This window comes from Cryptomeria japonica, chromosome 1 (genome assembly GCF_030272615.1).
Source record: "Cryptomeria japonica chromosome 1, Sugi_1.0, whole genome shotgun sequence".
Taxonomy (NCBI): domain Eukaryota; kingdom Viridiplantae; phylum Streptophyta; class Pinopsida; order Cupressales; family Cupressaceae; genus Cryptomeria; species Cryptomeria japonica.
Genome location: NC_081405.1, coordinates 506,403,491 through 506,413,749, shown reverse-complemented (window position 1 = coordinate 506,413,749; position 10,259 = coordinate 506,403,491).

Sequence of the window (10,259 nt, the reverse complement as noted above, 5' to 3'; positions counted from 1 at the left end):
CCTTGAGGGATTAAGCCTAGATCTATTAGGTCCATACCTCTTTCAATGTTATGGTCTTTTAAGAAAAATTAGTGGTTTTGTTACCTTAATTGGTGAAGCCCTAATTTTCACCATCACACTTGTGCATCTATCTTGTAAGTTTTCATAAACTGAGACTTTGAGAGCCATCATCCAACATAAGGAAAAGAAAAACAATGGAGGCCAAGTGCTTGAGCATCACCATTGGGTTTAATTGCTTTATGATTATTTCATTTTTTTAATTTATCTTAAGTATTCCTTCATTGCATTATGATTGGACTTTGCGATTAGATTTAAGGTTTGGTGGTTTCCTTATTTAGTCTAATTAACATTTTGATTGTGTCCTCATACACATTTTGTGAACCCAACATGAACCAACATCAAGCTAACTCCTAATTTTTGTGCAATTTTGGAAAATGTGTAGTTGCAGGTTTCTAATTACACAACTACCAAAGAATTTACGCATTTGTTTCTAGATTTACACATTTGATTATGACTTCTCACGCAATTTTAGAAGAATTCATTCAATTGATACTTAATTTTCAAACAATTTTTAGATAGATTCATGCAATCGCCTGATCAAGTTTAGCAAGTATAAGAATTTATTTTATGTTGTTGTTCGTATTTTCTGTTATTATTTTCTTCTTTTTTGGTTCTCTAGGTTAGGGATTTCGATATTACTTTTTGATTTTTAGCATTTTGTGATTGTGGATTAAATATATAAACCATTCAAACTACTAACAAGTGTCTTGTAGGAACCTTGGACATTGATCTGATTTCATATCATTATTCCTCATCTTGTTATGTGTTTAGTAGTTAGCAAACAATTAGATTTCTAAGGGAATTAATAATTGCTTGACTGTCTAGTGCTTTGACACATTTTGTTGTTTATTTGGAATCATATGAGAAGTATCCTCTCCCCTTGCCTTTATGGAGCCTAGGTGTAAGAGAAAATCATAGGATTCTAGTAGGAGAGGCTTCCTTGGGGATTTCATCACTACTTGGCTTGTCCTTAAGCAATATTTTATTTGGGCCACTATACAAATAGGGTGAGAGTGAAAGCTATAGCCCATCTCATAATCATATGCCGACAATGTCAATTTTGGAGTGGACTTAGAGCCATATAGAGTTGACTAAAGCCTTAAGTTGCTTGTTCTTGAATGTGTATCTGCTAGTTTCCCTAAATATTGAATAAGAACTCTTGTAATTAGAGGCCAAAAATCCTATTCTCGATAGTTTAGGGATTGTGGATTGTACCTTATAAATACCCCTCATGTACCTCCCCTAGTAAAATAGGAACTCCTTAGTTCATAAGGTCTCTAGACCTTTGGAGTAAGAGAGAATGAAAATTGTTTATAGGCTCGGATCTCTATCTGTATACTATGGATAGGTATTTTATCATAGTAGGGGCCATATTGAGTAGTATCTTTTGTTGCGTTTAGTAGAACAAGTGCTTTCTTCTAAATTGTTTGCCAAAATCACTGTGTTTATACCAGTAGAGTCAATTCATCTTTAGGTTAATTTAGGCCCTTAATGCCAAACTATGAATTTCAAATTAGTCTGAGCAGCAACCACATTGTATTCATTGTTTTCTAATTGCTTGATAATCTAGTTTCCTTGAAAATCTTTCACAAAACTATTTGAAACCTTAGTCACACAATTGATAAACTTGTCATGCAATTGCCTTTTAATTTATGCATTTGCCAAAAACTGTCACACAATTGCCTATAATATTTCACATATTTGACAATATATTCATGCAATTGATACCAACTTTTCACACATTTTCCAATTTCAATCATGCAATTGCCTCTGAAATTCAAAACTTCAAGAGGGTCACTCAAACTTTTTAATTGGGATACAAAATAAAATTCAACTTTATGATTGGCAAAGATCATTAGGATATGTAGGTTCATCTAGTTTTCTTTTTGCAAAATTAGTTTCCTTTAGGGTCCTCTTAGTTGCAAAAATAAAGTTTGAAAACATTAGTTTCCTTAGGAAAATTGTATCATAAGAATCAGTTATTCCCAAGGAAATTAGAAGATTAGGTCTTAGGGTTAAACCTTAGTTATTATCAAGATATCAAGACCTCACCAAATATTCATTTTCAACCAATCATCAAGTTCAACCTTTATGCTCATCAATCTAGCACAGGGTCAACTTTTATCAAATCCTAAATCAAGCATCATCCTATTTTCAAGTCAAGTTTCAATCTCCTAGGTGAACATCCATAGGTTTGTGCTTACAAATTTCCTAGGAATGAAACTTATAGAATTGCATAGTCTTTTATTAGGTTAATCATTGCATTCTCATCCAAAAATCTTGAAAAATAAAAAACATAGGTGCACTTTAGTTCCATCATCACCCAAGGTATTAATCCTAAAATCCAAAAAAATTGTCATCCTTTAGTTGCAATAGACTCAAAATTCTAAAAAAGAACAAAAACATAGTTTTTTATATTTCTCATCCTTAGTGCGTTTTTAGGTGTCTTCCATGACCTATACTCGGTCACAAAGAGTGAAAATTTCAATGGATCCCAATAGTGACCCAAATTTCAATCCCATGAGCACTATGAAACTTGCATCATGTTACCCCCTTATTCTCACATTCATTGGTTTTATTTTGCATTGGAATATTCATGCTAGAATAATGTGTGTGTTAGTTTTAGCATAGTTGGTTTGTCTCAGCTGATGCATCTTTATGTCTAAAATATTCGTGTCTTTGAACCTTTTTTTTTGAACCCAGAGTTTAGTTCATTAGTTCACTGGTTCATTGGTTCAATGAGTCTTTATGTATATACTATGTCCTGGTTCCGCCAAATTTAACTTGTGCAGAAAGCTTGAGTGAGAAGTGAACTTGAACTATTGTACCTTCCTTGGTTCGTGAGTTCATTGGTTCAACCATTCTACATTTAAAGTGGGCGCTTTGCAAAGCGGAGGCCGAGAAAGGGAAAAGACTGACGTCACACAATGAATATTCCAGGAATCATGATTATTTATTTGAAAAGACTTTTCACAAGGTGGTAATCATTTTCTGATAAGAAATCACGCGAAGTATTGTGTAATAAAAGCGGGTGTTAGAAGTGTCATCTCCGCCATCACTCAATAGGAGTGAATGAGTTGTGGTAATCATGAAACTGGATTTTTAGCCATTTATATCGATTTTGTACAAAAAGATTTGTTTCTTCATGAAAAAGCTTAATTAAGAAAGGCGGAGGTTTGACGCTGGAGGTAATTTTTCTTTGAATTAGCAAACCTAGTTGTATGAAAGGTGACTTGAAAATTTTCACCATCTCTATCATTTTTTGTCCTACAAGTAATAAACTATTAATTTTGTTGTAGTAACTATAGTGGGTGTTATTGCTGCCTATTTTGGTTTTGAAAATGAGACCCATCCCACCAAAACCAAGACCAGAATCTGGTCTAGGTTGTTCTCTTCCAGAATTTGGGGATACGTCCCTAGCTCATGCAGATTTACATGAATTTTTGGAAAGAGCTAGAAATCCCTCTAGTTCACCCATGATGGGAAGAATTGTAGATAGTGGGTTAATAGAAGCTCCAGTTTTCCCTTCTTCTATACAGTGCCCTGAATTAGTACTTGAGTGTATGAACAAGTATGACCCTGTACATAGATGCATTAGAAATGCAAATAGGGGTGTTTTGTTGAATTTGAATAGAGAAACCATTATGGCAATCTTTAAAATTCCCGCTAAAGAACCATACGAAGATTGGACAATAACCACCTCATATGGGTTCTTCTTAGAAAAGAAAACTCAATCCATAAGTGTTATAGCCAAGAATTGGCTCTTGAAATTTGAGAAGGGTGATTCCAGATTGCCTAAACCCTTGACCAGGGAGCATTTGATTAAAGAAGTGAGGGATATTGTCATTTTGTTGCATAAAGTAAAAGGAAGTCAACAAGCATTTTATTGGGAAGACTGGATGTATTTTCACATCCAAGTCATATTGGATGAGAAGAGATATATTGATTAGGCAGAATTAATTGCTGAGAGATTGCATCAGGGGCTAAGTAATTGTCTCGAAAGCAAGAATTTCTACATGTCCTCATACTTGCTTTATTGTTTGGCGTGTGTTAGACCTTGGCCATGACTGCATCAGGCAAAAGGCTTTGATGGAATGAAAATTTATGATTACCACCCACACCTCCAGCTACATAAATGTCATGAGGATTTCAGAAGAGTTCATGATGTATTTGCAGGGAGGCTAGTTTATGAACTATGAGGAAATATGAATAAACAATTATCTGATGAGGTAATGCAGTTAGTGAGTACTTATGGAAGCTATTTCATTCAGTATCCTCGGTTCACCTATATCAGGGTTGGTGGGTTTGAAGGAGAACCATTCAAATTGCTAAGGTTTGCCCTTGATCGTTTTGTGCTAATTGAATTGTGCAGGCAACTTGCTCATGTTGACAAGAAAACTCTGGCTAGATAGGATTTAGGCATTTCTTTCCCGGTTGAGTTGGGTTATTATATTTGTCACTCCATTTCTGATGCCTTGAACCTGGAAGTTGATTTCAAGAAGCTTAACCTTCAACACTATGTTGCTCGACTAAATTTCGATAGCAAGGGTTATGCTCAAGCACACTTAGCTCTTTAAGAGAGTTTCTCACATGTTGCACAGCTCTAAGATTTCTGGGAGGATTGTGGAGATGAATTTGAAGTGAGATGAAGAACATTTTCTAGGTTCACAGTAGACCAAATTATTTCTTTCCAGGTCAGAATGAATATAATGGGAATTGTGGATGATGGAGAAGATTTTAGTGATCCATAATATGCAAAAAAAGTATAGGGCTCCCCAATTCCTGAGATAGAGTGGGATAAGAAGGAAGAAGATCAACTTAAGATGAGAAATTTCCTTGTTATCCGTAGAACTGAGCAGTGGCTACAAAAACAGAGACTGGGAAAGCTTGTTATCAAAGATTCTCCTGTTCAAAAAGTTTTATCTAATAAATCTGTTAAAACTTGTGATGCAGGTGGTACCAAGGTTAAGCTTGAGGCAAATACTATCAAAGTTTCAAAGAAGACCCTTGTTAGCCAACTTCCAGCTCGTGTTACCAGGTCAAAAAACCAAGAGTAAGGACAAAAAGTTGCCAGAGAAGTTCAGTGGTGGTCAATCTGGAAGGGTCTCCAGAAGTGAAGGATAGAATGGCAGAACTAAACATTGAGATACCTACCTTGGAAGTTGGAGATGTTAAATAACTTGACAAAGAAAAAGAGGGAACTACAGGTGGATTGATTTTAGCTAATGTAAGTATGGAGCAATCCCAAGTAAAGAAAGACGCAAGTCCTAGTACTCCCCATTGGTTGGACACTACTCTTAGTAGCAAGAAAAGGAATGTGGTTCCTGTCTTGGTTCCAATTGAAGACATGGTTAGCAAGTGCCTGGGTAAAACTCTGGAATCTAAAAGGTTGAAGATGGTTTCCAAAATTAATTTTGATCAGGATACGAGAAGTTGGACTACTGAAATAGCACACCCTGTTTCAGACAAAGAGGTAGAGAATCCGTCAACAAAGGATTTCAGTGTTGAAAAAGATAATTTAGGTGCTGGATCGTGTGTGGCAGATGTGCACCATTTGGAGGCTTCCACTAAAATAATAAATAATAGGACATGGAAAGATGAGAAGGATAAACATAATCTCAAAGAAACATTGAGGCATATGGCAGAATATATAGATGCCATTCATAATCCTAATGCTCAACTGATTTCCCATCTGCTTAAGTCATTCGATCCTAATTCACCTGTTAATCAAAAGCTTCCGAGACAAATTCACAAGAGTAATATGGTGACTGAGATTTTCCTAGAATGGTTGGATGGGATCACACAATTCGGAAGAGAATACTTCAAAAATCTGAGAAAGGTATATGAGAATGCCATAACTGTAATGAAAGAGCTTGAAATAGAGATTTCCAATTGAAAGAAAGAAGAAACTGAATGGAGAGTTGTGGTAGCTCAAATGGCTGATGTACAGAAATACGACATCATGAAATTTTTGTCAGAAAATCAGTACAGGGCCTGGATGATAACATTCTCTATGTATGCATGAGAAACATTGAGTGGCAAAACTCAGTCGTAGAACAAGGATACGGTGAGTCTATTAAGCTGTGAGATGAGTTATCTCAACTCGTCCAGTCAATGAAAAATGATTTGAAGTGTATAGGAATTAAATGCCTGAAATAGGATGAAAAAACATAAAAAGTTTAGAAGTCATTACTCAATCATTCGAAGGAAAAAATAATTATGTTAGGGAAAAAAATGCTCTAACAACAAACAACTTCTCAATGGTGGCAAAGAATGAATCTCTCCTTTTCTTGTGCATAGGACACTTAGGGAATCATGTAGATATCGTGGCCCAAGTTCGATGAGATAAAGAGATGTGGTGCCGGAGGATTACACATATCGAAATCCCAAACTTTGTTGTTATACAAAACTTCTCAACTGCTCATTTGAAGTGGAAATGTGTCTCCAACACAACACAAAACCAACCCTAAGATCCTGCCTTGTCGCTACAATCTCAGCCATGCTGGCCATTGAAATTTTAAAAGTTAGTTTTTTGGTTACATTTTGGAAACTAAATCTTGACTCAAGGGCATAGTTATGTAAACTATGTGTTTCCCTAAACTTCAGTTATCCGATGTGTGGCTATTTATATGTTTTTAAAAGACTATGTGAAGGTTCGAGTTTTAGCTATCTTTTCAGACTTGATATTTTTTTGTCCTGCACTATCTAATGTTTAAAACATAAATACTCATTTATCTGTGAATGAATGGAAATGCATATTTTGGGAGATTCAAATCTATGTGTTTGATGAAGGAATTGGATTTCTGTTGGAGTTCATTTTTGTTGAAATAGTCTTTATTTCTGATGGGATATTATGTGCTTGCAAATAAATTAAGTCTGAAAGTTTTGTTGAATGAAAAGTGCGAAATATAACAAAGTCTATGAACTTTGTCATTTTAGAAATTGATTTATAAAAAGATTTTCATTTACAACATAGTGATGTGTAGATGTGAAAATGTCGTTTGTACTTTCTGGTTAAAAGTATCTGCATGATTATTTTCTTTCTTTCATTCATTGAAAATACAAAGAGGGAGCTGTACCTCAAGAAAATTCAGAGGGAAACTTTCACAAGTTTACCCAATTGTTTGGTTAATATTTTGTTCTTTAAGGGGCAATAGAGTGGTGTTATTAGGGACAAATTTGTTAACCAACACATCACATTCTTGTAAACAAGGTTGAAAAGCAGCTACCTTAATGGATCATGCTACAACTTCTATTCCTAATGATCCATATTCTGTAAACAAAATTGAAAAGGGGTTAACCATTGAAGAACTTGAGGATTCCCAACAAGACCATCAAATCCTCATAGTCATAAATGGGCTTCTCAATCACAACCCAAATAGGTATTTCCTATTGTTAATGTAAAACAATGTCAATTTTCTCCCCATCTTCGACATTTCCACAATAATATAAACAAGATATCAAGCTTCTCAAAGCATGGGGTCTTCACAAGGGACACTTTCAAAACACATATTCACTAGTCTTCCCTTGGTGAGAACCACCCATAGCGCTACACAGGTTGCTTCATCAACATACCTCTACAACAATCCCCTTTACAACACCCCATCGATTGTTCAAACCAATGATGCTTCAACATAAGCTCTCATATCTTCCAATGTTAACACCTGAAGTCAAAGCTCAACTCAAAGTACATCCTCCTCCAATTCTCAAGCGACCATCAATGCATCATCTCAAGTGAATATAAATTCTCCCTCTTAAGAAATGAGTAGCGCATCTCAAATCTCCACTTTGGTCCCAACATGATCCATATTTAGTCATCAAAAGATTCCACCATGATTCAGATTTAGTCATCAAAACATTCCACCACCCAACCAGAACTTACAAAACCCCTTTGCTAGAACACAATAGAACACCAATACCCATTACACTTACTTCACCCCATCAAGCACTTTAGTCAATTTTTATCTCTTTAACAATTCTACATTTCAACATCCACCTACATATACTAATACCAATCTGTTCGTTGATCCCAATCTTAACATATAGGATCCATTAACACAAACCAATATACTCATGCAACAAGTGCATATGTTGCAATTTCATATGCCTAATCTTCAAGTGAGAGGTACAAAAAAAGTTATACCATGGAATATTTATGCCCCTACCCCTTCAATAAAACATTGTACATGCCACCTTTCCCACCAACCTTTGTAACTCCTTAATTTGAAAAGTATAAGGGAAAAAGGTGACCCTCAAGACTATATCTGCAAGTTCTTTACTGCTTGTATAAAGGTTTCTGACAATGACATGTATCTAATGCACCTCTTCCCTCACAGTGTAGGAGGGAAAGACCTATAATGGTTTTCATACCTCCCACTCGAAATATGCTCATGAGGTGAGCTAGTAGAATAATTTCTATCACATTTTTTGCATAATATAAAAAATCCCGTAACACTAATGGATCTATGACACTAAACAAAAAGATGGAGAATTTTTCACTACTTTCTTAGAATGTTGGAAATCACTTGCTAGAAAGAGTACGTGTCACATACCAGAGAAAGGGCAAGTCGACACATTCACTGAGAACTTGGTTCCACAAATGAAATACTTGTTGGAAATGTGATGTTTGGATACATTTCTCCAAGTAATCAAAAAAAGGCTAAAATGTGAAATAGACCTTATCACTCAAGGTCTCCTAAAAACCTTCAAAGAGGGTAATCAGACAATAACGTGTCTAATGAGAAAACCAAATTTTGGTCAAGAAATAAAAATGTTATGAAAAATGGGGTGGTGGATGCAAAAGTGGTCAACAGGGCCCAACCTACAATTTTTCTTCAAGGTCCTACTAATACAAACACACCACCTTCTAATAATGATCAATCACTTATTATTAATTGTTTAGCTAGTGTGGCTCAACCTAATCTACATCGCGATCTGAGGACTAATAATCTTGTGAGATTCTGCAAGAAGCAAGAACCGAGCCAAGATCTAATGTCGGTCATAGATCACATGCAACTCCTCACGCAACAAATGATCAAAGATCAAAATAGCTGAATGAAGATAATTTTGATATGAGAGAGAAATAGAGACAAAGAAGAGAATTTGGAGAAGACTCTCACCGAGCTATCACTTCACCTGTTTGACTAGTGAAGGTGAGAGTATAGTGCTTATTATATAGAAAAATATAAGCATATACATCCAAGGGGTGCATTAACTCCTATTCCCCATAAAAAGTGGGAGGTTTTACCTTCTTGGTAAATGCCAAAACATGTGGCATAACCTCCTTACATGAAGACAAAAAAGGAGTTGAGAAAGTTAGCACATAAGGCCAAAAGAGGGTGTGAAACCCAACTACCCCATAACCCACTTAGGAAATGACAAAATAGTGGTTATGAGAGGTGGCACAACAAGCCAAAAGAGGGTGTGTAACTCAACTACCCCATAACCCACTTAGGAAATGACAAAATAGTGGTTATGAGAGGTGGCACAACAAGCCAAAAGAGGGTGTGTAACTCAACTACCCATGTGAGGTGGAGAGTTACACATGTAGCTGAAGTATTTCACCACGTGTCCTCATATAAACCACTCCTATTAACCTAAGCAAGCTTAAATAATATATGTGTAGGAAAAAATAAATATCCCCTAACATAAGGAAAATAAAAAACCTACACTAACACCCCCCCTTAAGCGTAGCTTAGGTGGGTGAAAATATGGGTCTCGACAAATGCAACCATGTTAGGTACCCATGTACATAGATAGCCCCCCCAAAAGAAGAAGCCCCCCCATAAGAGGAATAACCCCCCCCAAATAAGGAGAGAAAGAAAGGAGGACTAAGAAGTCCCTCCTGCAGTAGACACCTGTCGTATCCCAAGTAGAGATCGCAAATGAAGGAACTTGCTTTTGGTGAAGGGTTTGGTGAAGATGTCCACAGTTTGCTCCATTGTAGAACAATACTTAAGATCAATGATGCCTTCTTGAATGAGCTCCCGAATATAGTGCATATGTATCTCAATGTCTTTCATCCTCTAGTGATGAATTGGATTTCTTGAGATCTGTATAACACTTTGATTATCACAAAAGATGATAGTAGGCTTCCTAACTGGAATACCAAACTCAGTGAGAATATTCTGAAGCTAAATAGCCTCAGTGGTGGCATTAACTGCCCCTCGATACTCAGCCTCTATTGATGAAAGAGTAAT